Here is a 21,191-nt window from a genome sequence, read left to right as displayed (position 1 = left end):
ATAAAAACAAAAATAAACAAATGGGACCTAATTAAGTTTAAAAGCTTTTGTACAGCAAAGGAAACCACAAACAAAATAAAAAGACAACCTATGCATTAGGAGAAAATATTTGCCAACAATGCTTCCAACAAGGGATTAATTTCCAAAATATACAAACAGCTCATATAGCTTAATATCAAAAAAGTAAACAACCAAATCAAAAAATGGGCAGAAGATCTAAATAGAATTTTTTCCAAATTAGACATACTGATGGCCAACAAGTGCATGAAACGATGCTCAATATCACTAATTATTAGAGAAATGTAAATCAAAACTACAATGAGGTATCACCTCACACCAGTCAGAATGGCCATCATTAAAAACTCTACAAACAGGACTTTCCTGCTGGTGCAGTGGTTAAGAATCCACCTGCCAGTGCAGGGGACATGGGTTTGAGCCCTGGTCCGGGAAGATTCCACATGCTGTGGAGCAACTAAGCCCATGTACCACAACTACTGAGCCTGTGCTCTAGAGCCCATGAGCCACAACTACTGAAGTCTGTGCACCTAGAGCCTGTGCTCCTCAACAAGAGAAGTCACCACAATGAGAAGCCTGCGCACTGCAATGAAGAGTAGCCCCTGCTTGCTGCAACTAGGGAATGCCCATGCACAGCAACAAAAACCCAATGCAGCCAAAAAATAAATTAATTAAAAAAAAAAACCTCTACAAACGATAAATGCTGGAGAGGGTGAGGAGTAAATGGAACCCTCCTACACTGTTGGTGGGAACGTAAATTGGTTCAGCACTATGGAGAACAGTATGAAGTTTCCTTAAAAACCAAAAATAGAGTTACCATATGATCCTGCAATCCTACTCCTGGGTGTATATCCAGAGAAAACTCTAATTTGAAAATATACACGCACCCCAATGTTCATAGCAGCACTATTTACAATAGCCAAGAGATGGAAACAACCTAAATGCCCATCGACATATAAATGCATAAAGAAAATGTGGTATATATAAATATATATATACATATAATATATATATATATATATATATATATACATAATGGAATATTACTCAGCCATAACAAGAATGAAGTAATGCCATTTGCAGCAACATGGATGGACCTAGAGATTATCATACTAAGTGAAGTAAGTCAGATGGAGAAAGACAAATATTATACGATATCATTTAAATGTGGAATCTAAAAGAATGATACAAATGAACTTATTTACAAAACAGAAATAGACTCACAGACATAGAAAACAAACTGTGGTTACCAAAGGGGATAGATAGCGGCAGAGAAGAGGTAGATAAATAAGGAGTTTGAGATTAACACATACGCATTACTACGTACAAAACAGATAAACAACAAGGACCTACTATATAGCATGAGAAATATATTCAATATATTATAGTAATTTATAATGGAAAAGAATCTGAAAAAGAATATATATATGTATAACTGAATCACTTTGCTGTACACCTGAAACTAAATCAACACTGTAAATTAACTATACTTCAATTTTAAAAATGGTTTAAAAAAAGAAGTGTAGGGCTTCCCTGGTGGCACAGTGGTTAAGAATCTGCCTGCCAATGCAGGGGACACAGGTTCGAGCCCTGGTCCGGGAAGATCCCACATGCCACGGAGCAACTAAGCCCGTGAACCACAACTACTGAGCCCGAGCTCTAGAGTCCACGAGCCACAACTACTGAGCCCACGTGCCACAACTACTGAAGCCTGCATGCCTAGAGCCCATGCTTTGCAACAAGAGAAGCCACCACAATGAGAAGCCCACGTGCAGCAATGAAGACCCAATGAAGCCAAAAATAAATAAATAAATAAATTTGTAAAAAAAAAGTATGTATGTGTGTAAATTATGTATTCTGACTGAAAACTGATTTATATTTTCAAATTTGGCTCCATCATTAGAGATCCTTTAAATTCATATCCCTCCACCTAGTTACTGTAATGCACCTTTTGGATTGGGGTTAGGACTCAGGGAGAACAGCTTCAGGCTGCAGCAGAGCAGGGTTCAAGTATTGGAAAGGGTTTATGAGGCTCTTGTGGTCTTATCCGAGAAGAAAGCAGACTTGAAAACTGCTTGTGCATTAGAGCTTGCTCTCTCTTATGGCTCTTGGAAATGAGACTGCCCCATGAAGAAGCCCAAGCAAGCTTCCTGGAAGACGAGACACGGTCCTAATCAACCCCGTTGCTCCAACTGATAGCAGGCAACCACCAGTCAGCACACAGTGGCCAGTCAATCCAGCACTGATGAATGAACAACTGAGCTGACTCATGATAGGGGAACCACCTCGTTGATCAGACCATCAGAGGAATGAAAGCGTAAGCAGATACCTAGTCAAGACAGAAACTCTCTCCTGTCAGGTATATACTTGATGATGCAGCGTATATAATTTAAAAGGCGCCAGGGTTTTTTTTTCTTTTTGATGGGAATCATTTGAGAAAGAATTGATCAGAATCCCTGTGCTTACAGGGCCCAAACCAGAGCAGTGCTATAAACAGAAGTGAGGGAAGCCACACATATGCAAGTCCCCCAAGATTCTGATATCAATGAGGATAAGATAAAATTCATAATCTGCCACTACAAAGAGGCCATTGAGGACAATTGGAAATTATATGTGATCAACTCAAAGTGCACTAAATTTTACGCTTTGAGATTTACAATTTAAGAGTATCGTTGCTCAAGAAAACTTGAAATGTCCTGAAATCTTATAAATCATGTATGAAATGTGATAGAGGGATTCCCAAATTTGACAAACCTGCACAATTTGTGTGTCATTACAAATATGGTATAGGGAGTTCCCTGGTGGCCTAGTGGTTAGGATTCTGGGCTTGCACTGCCATGGTCCAGGTTCAATCCCTGGTCAGGGAACTGAGATCCCTCAAGCTGGGCATGGCCAAAAAATATATATATGGTATAAAACCAAAATATACTCTTTTAAGTTATTGAAACAAAACAAAACAAATTTTGATCAACACTGGATTCTCTCCAAGATTACAAAATATCTCTAATGCAATTGTCTTATGAAGAGCACACTGTCTTATGAAAAGGATATCAAAGAAAGTGGATCCCTTGGGCCTCCCTGGTGGCGCAAGTGGTTGAGAGTCCGCCTGCCGATGCAGGGGATACGGGTTCGTGCCCCGGTCTGGGAGGATCCCATATGCCGCGGAGCGGCTGGGCCCGTGAGCCATGGCCGCTGAGCCTGCGTGTCCGGAGCCTGCGCGTCCGGAGCCTGTGCTCCGCAACGGGGGAGGCCACAACAGTGAGAGGCCCGCATACCGCAAAAAAAAAAAAAAAAAAAAAAAGAAAAAAGAAAGTGGATCCCAAAAAGTAGGAGGAAAAATTTCCATAGAGGTGTGTCAGACAGGTAATAAGACAAAAATATTGTTCTTTTAGATTTGGGAATATTTGTGATATTTGTCAGCTTTTCAACATTTGTGATTGGTGTGATTTCTTTTCTCATTCTAATTAAATATTCACATTTGTACCTAATTCTGCATTTGTAATCTTGTATTCCTTTTCTTCAAGAGAACTCTCAAAATTGTATAAGCTTCAAGCCACTCCAAACCTAGACCTGGATCTGCCTGGTCCAGATGCAAGGATAGTTTGATGGGTATCACTTGATATAGACTCAACAATGTCATCAAGGATTTTCTTTCATTCCATCCCTCTGCTTTGACATCTATGATGTCAGCTTCATCTTAATGCTTGCTTCCTTCATGGTGATGAAATGGCTGTAGGAGTTCCAAGCTTCCTCTGTATTCTACTCTATTCAGAAAGAAAGTGACAGCTGACTTTCCACTGTTCTCTCAAAAGAATGAGAAACCTTCTGAAACAGAGGCCCCCATTCATTAACCTGAATTGGTTACTTGCTCCTTCCTGAATCAAATTGGCTTAGGTTTGGATTACCTGAACAACTCAGTGTAGTAAGGTGGATGGAATTATAGCAATGGGGTCAATCCTCTGTCAAAAACTTCTGGCTGGTGCACAGTGAAGGTAAAAATGATGCTGAAGAGATGATACATGTCCAGTGGAGAGAAGACATGAGAAGCGTAAGATGGTTATTCATTTATTCAACAACCATCTCCCTAGAACATACCATGGACTCAATTCTGTGTCAAATGTCAGATATCAGGATGATAAAGATGAATAAGAAATAGATACTTCCTGGATCCTCTTAATTGAAGCAGACTCTTCATTTTAAAAAAAAATTGGATTTGGGATATCTGATTCTAATACTACTACAAAATGAATTTAGAAACTTCAATAAATTCCACTTTTAAGTCTCCACTTATTCAATAAACACACAACACATGCCTAACTGCATACTCATCATGGAGTGGGACACAAAATGCAGTTTCTGACATCATGAGTTAAAACACTTGTTGAGATGTCTTAAACTAATGAGAATTTTAGAGTAGAAAATGTTTAAATAGCTAAAATAAATAAATATCTGTTCAAGATGGCAACAGAAGAAATGATTCAAGATAGTACGAGAATAGCTTCTGATGATTGGTACAGATGGTAATAAAGCTACAGGAGTTTAAAAAATTTATGTATGGATATATATATATATATATATATATGGATGGATATATATATATATATATATATATATATATATATATTTAAGGAAGCTATTAATTCTTACTGAGAAAGTAGATGACAGGCATTGGCCTAAAGTATATACTTGAATTTTCACTTTCAACCAGGGATTGTTATTAGTGATTACTTCCAAGCTAGGTGATAAATAGGAAGCAGATACAAGCATGCACTTTGACCTGCTGTGTTACTACCAGTACTCAGCTCTCTTGTCGAGATCATACTTCCCCAAGTCAGAGATCAGACAGAAAACACAACAGTTGCTACTTCAGTAGGCTAAGAGGGATTTGCATAGAACACAGTCCGAGTCAAGCATTTCATGACTTTGTCTCTTAGTCTCTAAAGAAGGTGAAGTGGTACAATGGAAAGAACATTAGTCCAGGAGCTAGAAGACTTGGTTTCTATTCCCAACTCTGTTAATTTACCTGACACCCTGGGCAAGTCATAATCTTTCTGAGCCTTAGTTTACTCAGAACATAAACCAATTTTCTATTCAGATCATTCCCCTGTTCTATACTTTGTAGATGCCTTAAAGGGCTGCTTGTCTTGTAGGATCATTTTGCTGGACACTCTGACACTCAGTTCACAAGCCATTTCTCTGTGTAACTGCCATTTCGTCTACTCAGAAGCCCTCTTCCTTGTATTGGTTGGTTTTTCAATTGTTGGTAACTATTTGCCCACTTCCATCAGTCATGCTCCATACACTGAGAATGGTTTAATCTCCATCCCTAGCTTTGCATTTAGCCTCTGTATTCATTCATTGCACAGATACTCATTGGGCGGCCAAAAAAAAAAAATGTAACTGAAAGTGAGGATAGGTTGTGTTATTGAAAACTTAATTTATATATATGTGTGTGTGCTTAATAAAATTAAATACTGGTTTGTTTTGTTTTGTTTTGATTGAGGTCTAATTAACATATAACATTATATTAGTTTCAGATATATAACATAATGAGATGATATTAGCATATATCACAAAATGATCACTACAACAAGTTCAATTAACATCTGTCCCCATACATAGTTAAAAATTTTTTTTCTTCTTCTGATGAGGGCTTTTAAACATCTACTCCCTTAGCAACTTTCAAACATGCAATACAGTATTATTAACTATAGACATCATATTGTACATTAAATCCCCATGACATGTATTTTATAACTGGAAGTTTGTACCCTCTGACCACCCCCTTTTCACCCATTTTACCCATTCTGCACTTCCTGCTTCAGGCAACCACCAATCTGTTCTCTGTACCTATTAGCTTGTTTGTTTGTTTTATATTCCACATATAAGTGAGATCATATAGTATTTGTCTTTCGCTGTCTGACTTATTTCACTTAGCATAATACCCTCTAGATTCATCCATGTTGTCACAAATGGCGAGATTTCATTCTTTTTTCACATCTGAATAGTAATCAATTGTATATATAAACCACATCTTCTTTATCCATTCATCTATCGATGGACACTTAGGTTGCTTCTATATCTTGGCTATTGTAAATAATGCTACAATGAACACTGGAGCTCATATATCTTTTCAAATTAGTAGTTTTGTTTTCTTTGGACAAATACCTGGAAATGAAATTGCTGGGTCATGAGGAACCTCCATAGTGTTTTCCATAATGGTTGCACCAATTCACGTTCCCACCAATAGGGCACAAGGGTTCCTTTTTCTCCACATCCTCACCAACACCTGTTATTTCTTGTCTTTTTGATAATAGCCATTCTAACAGGTATGAGGTGATATCTCATTGTGGTTTTGCTTTGCATTTCTTTGACGATTAATGATGTTGTGAGCATCTTTTCATATACTTGTTGGTATGTCTTCTTTGGAAAAATGTCTGTTCAGATCCTCTGTCCATTTTTTTACTCATATTGTTTTTGTTTTGTTTTGTTTTGTTCTTTTTTTTTTCCTTTTTTTTTTTTTTGCGTTATGTGGGCCTCTCACTGTTGTGGCCTCTCCCGTTGCGGAGCACAGGCTCCGGATGCGCAGGCCCAGCGGCCATGGCTCACGGGCCCAGCTGCTCCGCGGCATATGGGATCCTCCCAGACCGGGGCACGAACCCGTATCCCCTGCATCGGCAGGCGGACTCTCAACCACTGCGCCACCAGGGAGGCCCTGTTTTGTTCTTTTGACGTTGAGTTGTATGAGTTCTTTATATATTTTGGATATTAACCCTTATCAGATACGTGAGTTGCAAATATTTTCTCTCATTCCATAGGTTACCTTTTCATTTTATTAATGATTTCCTTTGCTGTGCAGAAGCTTTTCAGTTTGATGTACTCTCACTTGTTTATTTTTGCTTTGTTGCCTTTGCTTTTGAAGTCAGATCCAAAAAGTCATCACCAAGACTGATGTCAAGGAACTTACTGCTTATGTTTTCTTTTAAGAGTTTTATGGTTTTAGGTCTTACATTCAAGTCTGTAAGAGTTAATTTTTGTGTATGGTGTCATATAGTAGTCTACTTTCATTCTTTTGCATGTGGTTGTCCAGTTTTCCCAACACCATTTCTTGAAGAGGCTGTCCTTTCCCCACTGTATATTCTTGGCTCCTTTTTTGTAAATCAGTTGACCATATATGCATGGTTTATTTTTGGGTTCTCTATTCTGTTTTATTGATCTATGTGTCTGTTTTTAATACCAGTAATATCTGTTTTGATTACTATAGCTTTGTAATATAGTTTGAAATAAAGTAGCAGCATGCCTCCAGGTTTGTTCTTCTTTCTCAAGATTGCTTTAGTTATTCAAGATCTTTTGTGGTACCATACAAATTTTAGGATTGTTGGTTCTATTTCTTTCATCAATGTCATAGTTTTCAGTGTACAGGTTTTTCATCCCCCTGGTTAAATTTATCCCTAGGTATTTTATTCTGTTTTGATGCAATTGTAAATAAAATTGTTTTCTTAATTCCTTTTTCTAATAGTTCATTATTAATGTGTAGAAGCAAAACTGATTTTTTATACTGATTTTGTATCCTGCAACTTCACTGAATTCCTTTATTTGTTCCCACAGGTTTTTGGTGTAGTCTTTATGGTTTTTTATATATAATATCAAGTCATTTGCAAATAGTGACAGTTTTACTTCTTCCTTTCCAATTTGAACGCTTTTTATTACTTTTTCCTCCTCACTGCTGTGGCTCAGACTTCCAACACTATGTTGAATGGAAGTGCAAGATGGGCATCCTTGTCTTGTTCCTGATCTTAGAGGAAAAGCTTTCAGCTTTGCACTGTTGAGTATGATGTTATCTGTGGGCTTACCATATATGGCCTATATTACGTTGCCTCTATACGTTGCCTCTATAACCAGTTTGTTGAGAGTTTTTATCATACATCGATGTTGAATTTTGTCAAATGCTTTTTCTGCATATATTGATGATCATTTTTATCCTTCCTTTTACTAATGTGGTGTATCACATTGATTGACTTATGGATACTGGACCATCCTTGCATCCATGGAATAAATTTCACTTGATTATGGTATATGATCCTTTTAATGTATTGTTGAATTTGGTTTGCTAAAATTTTGTTGAGAATTTTTGCATCTATGTTCATCAGGGATATTGGCCTGTATTTTCCTTTTCTTGTGGTGTCCTTGTCTGGTTTTGGTATTAAGGCAATGCTGGTCTCATAAAATGAGTTTGGAAGAGTTCCCTCATCTTCTGTGTTTTGGAAGAGTTTGAGAAGGATTGGTATTAATTCTTCTTTGAATGTTTTGTAAAATTCATCTGTTAAGCTGTCTGGTCCTGGACTTTTGTTTTTTGGGAAGTTTTTGATTACTGATTCAAAATCATCCTAGTAATCAAGCTATTCAGATTTTCTATTTCTTCATGATTCAGTCTTGGAAGGTTGTATGTTTCTAGAAATGTATCCATTTCTTCTAGGTTGTCGAATTTGTTGGTGTATAATTGTTTATAGTAGTCACTTATAATACTTTGTATTTCTTTGTTATCAGTTGTAATGTCTTATCTTTCATTTCTGATTTTATTTATTTGAGTCCTCTCTCTTTTTTCTTGATGAGTCTAGCTAAAGGCTTGTCAATTTTGTTTATCTTTTCAAAGAACCAGCTGTTGCTTTCATTAATCTTTTCCATTGTCTTTTCAGTCTCTACAGTAAGTCGCCTATATATGAACGAGTTTCATTCTGAAAGTGCATTTGTAAGTCCAATTTCTTTGTAAGTCCAACAAAATTAGCCTAGGTACCCAACTAACATAATTGGCTATATAGTACTGTACTGTAATAGGTTTATCATACTTTTCACACAAATAATACATAAAAACTTTTCACACAAATAATACATAAAAAACAAACAGAAAAATAAAGAAAACATTTTTAATGTTACAGTACAGTACCTTGAAAAGTACAGTGGTACAGTACAAGAGGTGGCATACAGGGGTTGGCATTCGAGTGAACAGGCAAGAAGACTTACCGACTGGAAGAGGGTGAGGACGTGGGAGATGGTAGAGCTGAAGGATTGTCAGCAATGGGAGATGGAAGGCAAGCTGCAATTTCACTCACACCTGAAGTTGATGGCACAGGTTCTGCTTCCTTGCTTGATTCAATTCTATTTACCTTCTTGAAAAAATGATCCAGTGATGTCTGGGTAGTAGCTCTTTTTTTCCCATCATGGATGACATGGTAGCACTGGATTGCATTCTGAATGGCTGCTGCAACCTTTGTGTACCATTCCACATTTGGGTCCTGGGCCTCAAAGACCAAAGTGCCTCCTCAAATAAAGAAAATCCCCTTGCCATTTCCTGTGTCGTGACTCTCTTCGGTTCTTCAGTTACTTCTTCTTCTTCTTCACTCTCTTTGTCCTTTCTCTGGGCCTCCAATTCCATCAGGTCTTCATTAGTAAGCTCCTCATGTTACACAGCACAGAGTTCAATAAAGCCATCCTCTTGCAGATCTAGCCCCAGCTTCTTGCTGAGGGTCACTAAGTTGCTGAAAACCTCTTTGGACTCTTCATCCACCTTCTCAAATCCACAAAAATTGTGAACAAACCACAGGCAAACGTTCTTCCAAACCCCATTCATGGTGACGGCTGTAACCTCATTCAAGGCAGGGTCAATGTTTTTATGGCCTTGTAGATATTACAGTCCTTCCAAAATTGTCACAAGGTTGTTCCTGATTTGTCACTCACATTTACTGCCTGACGAAAAGTGTGACATAAATAATATTTCTTGGAGGACCTTCAAGATAGTGGAGGAGTAAGATGTGGAGATCAACTTCCTCCCCCAAAATACATCAAAAATACATCTACAAGTGGAACAACTCCTACAGAACACCTACTGAAAGTTGGCAGAAGACCTCAGACTTCCCAAAAGCTTTGCTTTTACCATTTGTCCTAGGGTTCTTTCTGTCCCTTTCTTTGTGTTTTTTTTTTTTCTAGTACAGTTTTTAGTGCTTGTTATAATAGGTGGATTTGTTTATTGGTTTGGTTGTTCTCTTCTCTCTTTCTTTTTCCTTATTTTTTATTACTTTTAATTTTTTAAATAATATTTTTCATTTTAATAAATTTATTTTATTTATTTATTTTTCTTTATTTTTATTTTTTCTCTCTTTTCTTCTGAGCCATGTGGCTGACAGGGTCTTGTTATTCTGGCCGGGTGTCAGGCCTGAACCTCTTAGGTGGGAGAGCCGAATTCAGGACATTGGACCACCAGAGACCTCCGAGCCACATGTAATATCAAATGGCAAAAGCTCTCCCAGAGATCTCCATCTAAATGCTGAGACCCAGCTCCACTAAACAACCAGCAAGATACAGTGCTGGACACCTCATACCAAACAACTAGCAAGACAGGAACACAACCCCACCCATTAGCAGAGAGGCTGCTGAAAATCATAATAAGTTCATAGACACCCCAAAACACACCACAGGACACAGTCTTGCCCACCAGAAAGACAAGATACAGCCTCATCCACCAAAACACAGGCACCAGTCCCCTCCACCAGGAAGACTACACAACGCACTGAACCAACCTTACCTACTGGGGGCAGACACCAAAAACAACGGGAACTATGAACCAGCAGCCTGGGAAACTAAGACCCCAAACACAGTAACTTAAGCAAAATGAGAAGAGTGAGAAATACACAGCAGATGAAGGAGTAAGGTAAAAACCCACCAGACTAAACAAGTGATGAGGAAATAGGCAGTCTACCTGAAAAAGAATTCAGAGTAATGATAGCAAAGTGATCCAAAATTTTGGAAATAGAATGGAGAAAATATAAGAAACGTTTAACAAGGACCTAGAAGAACTAAAGAGCAAACAAACAATGATGAACAACACAATAAATAAAATTAAAAATTCTCTAGAAGGAATATAGCAGAATAACTGAAGCAGAAGAATGGATAAGTGACCTGGAAGATAAAATAGTGGGAATAACTACCACAGAGCAGAATAAAGAAAAAGGAATGAAAATAATTGAGGACAGTCTCAGAGACCTCTGGGACAACATTCAATGCACCAATATTTGAACTATAGGGGTCCCGAAGAAGAAGAGAAAAAGAAAGGGTCTGAGAAAATATTTGAAGAGACTATAGTTGAAAACTTCCCTAAGGAAAGGAAATAGTCAAACAACTTCAGGAAGCACAGAGAGTCCCAGGCAGGTCAAATCCAAGGAGAAACACACCAAGACACATATTAATCAAACTATCAAAAATCAAATACAAAGAAAAAATATTAAAAGGAGCAAGGGAAAGCAACAAATAACATACAAGAGAATCACCATAAGGTTAAAAGCTGATTTCTCAGCAAAAACTCTGCAAGGCAAAAGGGAGTGGCAGGACAAATTTAAAGTGATGAAAGGGAAAAACTTACAACCAAGATTACCCTACCCAGCAAGGATCTCATTCAGATTCGACGGAGATATTAAAATCTTTACAGACAAGCAAAAGCTAAGAGAATCCAGCACCACCAAACCAGCTTTACAACAAATGCTAAAGGCAGGAAACACAAGAGAAGGAAAAGACATACAATAACAAACGCAAAACAACTAAGAAAATGGTAATAGGAACATACGTATCGATAATTACCTTAAATGTAAATGGATTAATCCTCCAACCAAAAGACATAGACTGGCTGAATGGATACAAAAACAAAACCCATATATATGCTGTCTACAAGAAACCCATTTCAGACCTAGGGACATATACAGACTGAAAGTGAGGGGATGGAAAAAGATATTCCATGAAAATGGAAATCAAAAGAAAGCTGGAGTAGCAATTCTCATATCAGACAAAATAGACTTTAAAATAAAGACTGTTACAAGAGACAAAGAAGGACAGTACACAATGATCAAGGGATCAATCCAAGAAGAAGATATAACAATTGTAAATACTTATGCACCCAAGATAGGAGCACCTCAATACATAAGGCAAATGCGAACAGCCATGAAAGCAGAAATTGACAGTAACACAACAATAGTAGGGGACTTTAACACCCCACTTTCACCAGTGGACTGAGAAGGCAAAATGAAAATAAATAAGGAAACACAAGCTTTAAATGATAAATTAAACCAGATGGACTTAATTGATATTTATAGGACATTCCATTCAAAAACAACAGAATACACTTCCTTCTCAAGTGCTCATGGAACAGTCTCCAGGATAGATCATAACTTTGGTCACAAATCAAGCCTTAGTGAATTTAAGAAAATTGAAATCATATCAAGTATCTTTTCTGACCACAATGCTATAAGACTAGACATCAATTACAGGAAAAAATCTGTAAAAAGTACAAACACGTGGAGGCTAAACAATACACTACTAAATAACCAAGAGATCACTGAAGAAATCAAAGAGGAAATCAAAAAATACCTAGAAACAAATGACAATGAAAACATGACAACCCAAAACCTATGGGATGCAGCAAAAGCAGTTCTAAGAGGGAAATTTATAGCAACACAACCCTACCTCAAGAAACAAGAAAAATCTCAAATAAACAACCTAAACTTACACCTCAAGCAATTAGAGAAAGAAGAACAAAAAAACCCCAAAGTTAGCAGAAGGAAAGAAATCATAAAGTTCAGACCAGAAATAAATGAAAAAGAAATGAAGGAAACGATAGCAAAGATCAATAAAACTAAAAGCTGGTTCTTTGAGAAGATAAACAAAATTGATAAACCATTAGCCAGACTCATCAAGAAAAAGGGGAGAAGACTCAAATCAATAGAATTTAAACGAAAAAGCAGAAGTAACAACTGACACTGCAGAAATACAAAGGATCATGAGAGATTACTACAAGCAACTATAAGCCAATAAACTGGACAACCTGGAAGAAATGGACAAATTCTTAGAAAAGCACAACCTTCCGAGACTGAACCAGGAAGAAATAGAAAATATAAACAGACCAATCACAAGCACCGAAATTGAAACTGTGATTAAAAATCTTCCAACAAACAAAAGCCCAAGACCAGAGGGCTTCACAGGCAAATTCTACAAACATTTAGAGAAGATCTAACACCTATTCTTCTCAAACTCTTCCAAAATATAGCACAGGGAGGAACATGCCCAAACTCAAACAGAATCCAACAGCACATTAAAAGGATCATACACCATGATCAACTGGGGTTTATCCCAGGATAAAGTATTCTTCAATATACACAAATCAGTCAATGTGATAAACAATATTAACAAATTGGAGAAAAACCATATGATCATCTCAATAGATGCAGAAAAAGCTTTTGACAAAATTCAACACACATTTATGACAAAAACCCTCCAGAAAGTAGGCATAGAAGGAACTTTCCTCAACATAAAAAAAGCCATATATGACAAACCCACAGCCAACATCATTATCAATTGAGAAAAACTGAAACCATTTCCACTAAGATTAGGAAGAAGACAAGGTTGCCCACTCTCACCACTCTTATTCAACATAGTTTTGGAAGTTTTAGCCACAACAATCAGAGAAGAAAAAGAAATAAAAGAATCCTACTTGGAAAAGAAGAAGTAAAACTGTCTCTGTTTTCAGATGACATGATACTATACATAGAGAATCCTAAAGATGCCACCAGAAAACTACTAGAGCTAATCAATGAATGTGCTAAAGTTGCAGGATACAAAATTAATGCACAGAAATCTCTGGCATTCCTATACACTAATGATGAAAAATCTGAAAGAGAAATTAAGGAAACACTCCCATTTACCACTGCAATAAAAAGAATAAAATACCTAGGAATAAACCTACTAGGGAGACAAAACACCTGTATGCAGAAAACTATAAGACACTGATGAAAGAAATTAAAGATGATACAAACAGATGGAGAGATATACCATGCTCTTGGATTGGAAGAATCAACATTGTGGAAATGACTATACTACCCAAAGCAATCTACAGATTCAATGCAATCCCTATCAAACTACCAGTGGCATTTTTATGGAATTTGAACAAAAAATCTCACAATTTGTATGGAAACACAAAAGACACTGAATAGCCAAAGCAATCTTGAGAAAGAAAAACGGAAAGCCCAGAGATAAACCCATGTACATATGGTCACCTTATCTTTGATAAAGGAGTCAAGAATATACAATGGAGAAAAGACAGCCTCTTCAATAAGTGGTGCTGGGAAAACTGGACAGCTACATGTAAAAGAATGAAATTAGAACACTCCCTAACACCATACACAAGAATAAACTCAAAGTGGATTAAAGACCTAAATGTAAGGCCAGACACTATAAAACTCTTAGAGGAAAACATAGGCAGAAGACTCTATGACATAAATCACAGCAAGATCCTTTTTGACCCACGACCTAGAGAAAGGGAAATAAAAGCAAAAATAAACAAATGGGACCTAATGAAACTTAAAAGCTTTTGCACAGCAAAGGAAACCATAAAGAATATGAAAAGACAAACCTCAGAATGGGAGACAATATTTGCAAATGAAGCAACTGACAAAGGATTAATCTCCAAAATATACAAGCAGTTCATGCAGCTCACTATCAAGAAAACAAGCAATCCAACCCCAAAATGGGCAGAAGACCTAAATAGACATTTCTCCAAAGAAGATATACAGATTGCCAATAAACACATGAAAGGATGCTCAACGTCACTAATCATTAGAGAAATGCAAATGAAAACTACAATGAGGTATCACCTCACACCAGTCAGAATGGCCATCATCAAAAAATGTACAAACAATAAATGCTGGAGAGGGTGTGGAGAAAATGGAACCCTCTTGCACTGTTGGTGGGAACGTAAATTGATAAAGCCACTATGGAGAATAGTATGGAGGTTTCTTAAAAAACTAAAAATAGAACTACCATACGACACAGCAATCCCACTACTGGGCATATACCCTGAGAAAACCAAAATTCAATAAGAGTCATGTACTAAAATGTTCATTGCAATCCTATTTACAGTAGCCAGGACATGGAAGCAACCTAAGTGTCCATCGACAGATGAATGGATAAAGAAGATGTGGCACATATATACAACGGAATATTACTCAGCCATAAAACGAAACGAAATTGAGTTATTTGTAGTGAGGTGGATGGACCTAGAGTCTGTCATACAGAGTGAAGTAAGTCAGAAAGAGAAAAACAAATACCGAATGCTAACACATATATATGGAATCTTAAAAAAGAAAAAAAATTTTTCTGAAGAACCTAGGGGCAGGCAGGAATAAAGATGCAGAGGTAGAGAGTGGACTTAAGGAGACGGGGAGGGGGAAGGGTAAGCTGGGACAAAGTGAGAGAGTGTCATGGACACATATACACTACCAAATGTAAAATAGATAGCTAGTGGGAAGCAGCCTCATAGCACAGAGAGATGAGCTCGGTGCTTTGTGACCACCTAGAGGGGTGGGATAGGGAGGGTGGGAGGGTGACACAAGAGGGAGGAGATATGGGGATATATGGACGTATATATCTGATTCACTTTGTTATACAGCAGAAACTAACACACCATTGTGAAGCAATTATACTCCAATAAAGATATTAAAAATAATAATATTTCTTCAAAGTCGCTATAACTCCCTAGTCCATAGGTTGCACGAGCAATGTAGTTTTGGTGGCAGATGCACCATTTTGATGTTGGGATGAAAGTCGTCCATAAATGGGGGTGGCCTGGAGCACTGTCGAACAGCAAAAGAATGTTGAATGGGATGTCCTTCTCCAAGCAATATTTCTCTACCTCCAGCATAAAGTGGTAGAAAAACCAGTCCTGGAAAATGGCCTGTGTAACCAAGCCTTTGGGGTTACTTTCCGCATAACAGGAAAAGAGCTCTTGGCTATGTTTCTAAGGGCTCTTGGGTTCTCTGAATGATAAACTGAAGTTTCAGCTTCATATCACTGGAAGCATTGCCACCAAACAACAGAGTTAACCTATCCTTTGCTGCTTTATAGCCTGGCATCAAGTTCTCCTCCTTACTGATGTAACTTTGGTCTGGCATCCTCCTTCAGTACAGGCCAGCCTCATCCACATTAAAAACTGCTTGGGTAAATACGTGCCTTCATCAATAATTTCTCAAAGAGTTTTAGGAAATTCCCGGGCAGCTACGGTATCTGCACTCACTGACTCGCCACTTACTTTTACGTTGTGAAGGTTAGCTCTAGCCTGGAAACAATGAAACAGCCACGGGTGGCATTAAAAGATGTGCCCTCTGATTCTTCACCATGTTTCTTATTTAAGTCTTCATAAAGACTTTTAGCTTTTTCTTGAATCAGCATTAAGCTGATCAGGTCTTGATGCTGATGCTGATCCTCATCCTGATCCAAAACCTGAGAAATTTCTCCATCTCCTCCATCACTTTTCCACGCTTCTTCAATATTATTGTCTACATCATTGGCACAGGAGACTTCACATGTTCCATGATCTTTGTCCTTGTTCTTTAGAATCGTGCCAGTGGTTGAAAGATTCATGTTATAAGAACAAGCGACGTCTACCATCTTTTCACCTTGCTCCACTCTCTCAATTATATTCACTTTTCTTTCAATTATTATCGCTTGGCGTTTCTTAGCAGTACCAGCTACATCACTGCTGCATTTAAGCTTGCTTCTGGACATATGGGCTTGAAATAAAGATACTGTACTACTGTACTGTGTAAAGTATACAAAAACACAACCATTTGTAGAGGATGCACGCACATGACAATGTATGCCAGACACTCAAACTAACTTACATGATTGGACATGCAAACACATGTTTACATCTTCTGCACCTTGCAGGTTCGTATGTAGGGGGCTTCTTGTATTTCCTTTATTTCTGATCTGATTTTTGTTATTTCCTTCCTTCCTCTAACTTTGGACTTCATTTGTTCCTCTTTTTCTAGTTCCTTGGGTATAAATTTAGGTTGTTCAGAGAACTTTCTTATTTCTTGATGTAGGTGTTTATTGCCGTGAACTTCCCTCTTAGAACTGCTTTTGCTGCATCCCATGAACTTTGATACGTTGTATTTCCATTTTCATTTGTCCCAAGGTAATTTTAAATCTCTCTTTTGATTTCTTTATTGACCCATTGGTTATTCAGTAGCATGCTGTTTAATCCCCACATATTTGTGAATTTTCTAGTTTTCTTCTTGTAGTTGATTTCTAGTTTCATATTATAGTGATAAGAAAAGATGCTTCATATGATTTCAGTCTTCATAAATTTGTTAAGACTTGTTTTGAGGCCAAAATATGATCTCCTGAATGTCCCGTGCACTTGGGAAAAATGTCTGTTCTGTTGCTTTTGGATGGAATGTTCTGTACATATCTGTTAAGTTCATATGATCTAATGAGTTGTTTAAGGCTGATGTTTCCTATTGGTATTCTGTCTAGATGATGTATCTATTGATATGAGTGGGATATTAAAGTTCCCTACTATTATTCTATTGCTATCTATTTCTCCCTTTAGGTCTGTTAATATTTGTTTTATATATTTAGAGCTTCCATATTGGGTGCAAAAATATTTACAAATGTTACATCCTCTTATTGAATTGATCCCTTTATGATTATGTACTGCTCTTTTTTCTTATTACAGTCTGTGTTTTAAAGTCTATTTTGGGACTTATCTGGTGGCACAGTGGTTAAGAATCCACCTGTCAATGCAGGAGACACGGGTTCGAGCCCTGGTCCGGGAAGATCCCACATGCCATGGAGCAACTAAGCCCATGAGCCACAACTACTGAGCCCACGAGCCGCAACTACTGAAGCCCGCAAGCCTAGAGCCCATGCTCCACAAACAAGAGAAGCCACCACAATGAGGAGCCCGTGCACCGCAACGAAGACTCAATGCAGCCAAAAATAAATAAATAAATAAATAAAATATAGATAAATAAATAGATTTATTTGAAATAAATAAATAATAAATTTATTTTAAAATAAATAAATGTATTTTTAAATAAATAAATAAAGTCTATTTTGTCTGATATGAGTATAACTACCCTAGCCTCCTTTTGGTTTCCATTTGCATGGAACATCTTTTTCCATCCCTTCACTTTTAGTCAGTGTGTCTTCAAATACTGTTTTATTTCCAAATAACACTTAACTTGAACACCCTGAAAATGAAGGTTCAGGTTTAGAGTTAAACAGAAATAGTTAAATCTTCATGCTCACAGAGGTGAAATTACTAAGAGAAATTTCAAGACTCAGTATAGGCAACTGCTAAGCACTATCTTACTTACCCTCTGCTTACTTACTCACACTTCATGGAAGCTATATTTGATCACTTGTAAGGGATCCTGGTCTGTGCCCCACCTCCACTCCAGGCCTAGCCAGATGCCTGCTGTACCCTCTTTCTCTCTCTCCTTGCCCATCTCCAGGCCCACCAGTTCTTCAAAGTCCCTTCTCCAAGGAAATCTGGTCTTTTTCCTGCTGGCTCTGAAAAATAAAATTAAATGTATTTGAAATCTTCATATCGATATTCTCTGAAATACAAGGTGTCAAAAATATATTGCATGATAACCATCCTGGAAAAAAGATACCTGAATACATATTTCAGTTCCCTGTAGTACAAATTAACATTAAGAACTCAAAAATTGGGAAATTTCTTTACAAAAGACAAGCATGGGGTGTTGCTACTAGGGATCTGTTGTAAATTATAAAAAATAAAATTTACGTATGTTTATAAAACAATACAATCTTAATAAAATTAATGAAATATTGTATAATTTAGAAATAAAATAATATTGTAAATTTTTTAATAATAAATAATTTTTAATTTAATTTAAATCCTCCAATTGAGTTTCTACCTAAAAATCTACTAAATTTCTTGACTAGTTAATATTTTCTATATTCAGTATAAGGCATACCTCATTTTATAGCACTTTGCAGATAGTGCATTTTTTTTGCAAATTGAAGGCTGGTGGCAGCCCTGAATTGAGTAAGTCTATTGGCACCATTTTTCCAACAGCATGTGCTCACTTCATTTCTTTGTGTCACATTTTGGTAATTCTCACAATATTTCTAACTTTTTCATTATTATTATATTTGTTACAGTGATCTGTGATCAGCAATCTTCATTATTACTACTACGACTTGCTGAAGGCTTAGATGATAGCATTTTTTAGCAATAATGTATTTTTTATTTAATGCATGTATATTTTTTAGGCATAAGTCTATTGCACACTTAATATACTACAATATAGTGTAAACATAACTTTTATATGCATTAGGAAACCAAAAAATTTGTGTGACTTGCTTTATTGCAATATTCACTTTAATACAGTGGTCTGGAACCAAACCCATGATATCTCTGAGGTATGAAAGTCATTTTTGATCTTTTTAGTACACTACTGGTTAGGCAGATCATTTAAATAGAGCATGGGACTGAGCGCCAGGAGACCTGGTTTCTAGTCCTGTCTCTACCATTAACTAGTAGTGCAACCTTTCTTGAATCTCTCAACCTCTAAGCCTTCATTACACAATCTGCAAAATATGGGAATCAGACCAGATACATTATTTTTTCATTGCTAATTACATAACTGATAATGTATATATTTTCATATCAATTTTAATATAATGCAAATGAGTTTAAAGTACCCTTTGTACTCCCCGCATTTTATCAATCCCAGTTCCCTTTTCATCTCCTCATTATTATCACTTTGCCATATCTTCTTCCAGAACTCTTTCCTTGCATTTACATAAGCTCTCTACCAGGTTTAATATTTTACATATAAAAAACTAAGCGGCCTTTGTACAAAGAAATAAGAACTTAACTTGTGTTCAAAGGTATAATTTTGCCGATGGGAACATTTTCATTTCTGGGCTCTAGTGAATGTTGAAGAAGCAATGTTAAATCTAAAATCAAAACACTTTTAAAAGTGTAAAACTCACACTATCTGCTACAAGGAACTCACGAAATATAAATGTTACTAAAAAGAAATGTCAACATGAATAACATTTAAAAACCTTTAGTTGTGTTAGAAGCTTAGGAAAAAGAAAACTTCTAGAGGTAGATATTATGTCAGTTTGTTACTAGGAATTATTTTTGTCACCCCATTATTAACTCTATTAATAGCCTAATTAATCTGTCAGGCTCATACTGCCCATGGTACTTTTATTGTGCACAGCAAGCTATATATAGAATTGCTTTTTAGGCAAATTAATAATGCCATTCTCTAAAGTTATCCAGTCTCTGGGACCAAGGAGAAACTGGGAAAATATAGGCCTTTGTGAAACATTTATGTGTCAACTTGACTGAGCCATGATGCTGAAATATATGGTCAAATATTACTCTGGATGATTCTATGGGGGTATTTTTTGGATGAGATTCAAATTTAAATTGATGGACTTTGAGTAAAGAAGATTACCCTCCATAATGTGGGAGGGCCTCATCCAGTCAGTTGAAGGCCTGGGTAGAACAAAAGGCTGACCTCCCCAAACAAGAGGGAATTATATAGCAGAGACCTTCAGACTTGGACTGCAATGTCTGCCCATCCCTGTAGGTTTTGGATTTTCCAGACTCTGTAATCATGTGAGCCAATTCCTAATAATACATATAGAGAGATATACACATTCCATTGGTTCTGTTTCTTTGGAAAATCCTGACTAATACAGATATAGATATAGTTGTACCATTTTACATTCCCACTGGCTATGTATGAGGGTTCCAATTTCTCCACATCCACACCAGCAATTGTTATTGACTGTCATTTTGATTATAGTCATCCTAGTGAGTGTTAAATCGCATCCCACTGTGGTTTTGATTTTCGTTTTCCTGATAGCTAATGACATCAAGCAGCTTTTCATGTGTTTATTGGCCATCTGTACAACTACTTTACACAAATGTCTATTATGATCTTTTGCTCACTTTTATTTGGGTTATTTGTCTTTTTATTTTTGAGTTGTAAAAGTTCTTTACATATACTAAATACAAATTCCTTATCAGACATAAGGTTTGCAAAATTTTTCTCCCAATCCAAAAGTTGTCTTTACAGTTTCTTGATGTTGTCTTTTGAAGCATAAATGTTTTTAATTTTTATGAAATCCAATGTATTCTTTAAAATTTCTTGCTTATGCTTTTGTTGTCATATCTAAGAAAACACTGCCTATTCCAGTGTCATAAATTTTCACCCCTGTTTATTTTATTCTAAGAGTTTTATACTTTTTGCTGTGATAGTAAAGTGTTTGATCCATTTTGGATTAATTTTTGTATATGGTGT

The 21,191-nt window shown here is 36.7% G+C and overlaps 1 protein-coding gene across 3 annotated transcripts in view; it reads right to left on the bottom strand.

Annotated features, from left to right (window-relative positions):
• Window positions 1–21,191, bottom strand: part of ACYP2 (acylphosphatase 2) — a 327,177-nt gene that overhangs the window by 214,008 nt on the left and 91,978 nt on the right. For 2 of the 3 annotated variants that reach the window (XM_060117196.1, XM_060117195.1), the window contains exon 2: window positions 18,228–18,408. The exons of the other annotated variant lie outside the window; for it this stretch is intronic. The gene's annotated coding sequence lies outside the window, so the exon portion shown is untranslated. The remainder of the gene's footprint in view (window positions 1–18,227; window positions 18,409–21,191) is intronic. 3 annotated transcript variants of the gene reach the window in all.

Source organism: Mesoplodon densirostris, chromosome 14 (assembly GCF_025265405.1).
Source record: "Mesoplodon densirostris isolate mMesDen1 chromosome 14, mMesDen1 primary haplotype, whole genome shotgun sequence".
In the NCBI taxonomy this organism is placed as follows: Eukaryota; Metazoa; Chordata; class Mammalia; order Artiodactyla; family Ziphiidae; genus Mesoplodon; species Mesoplodon densirostris.
This window is presented reverse-complemented; position numbering and strand designations above follow the sequence as displayed.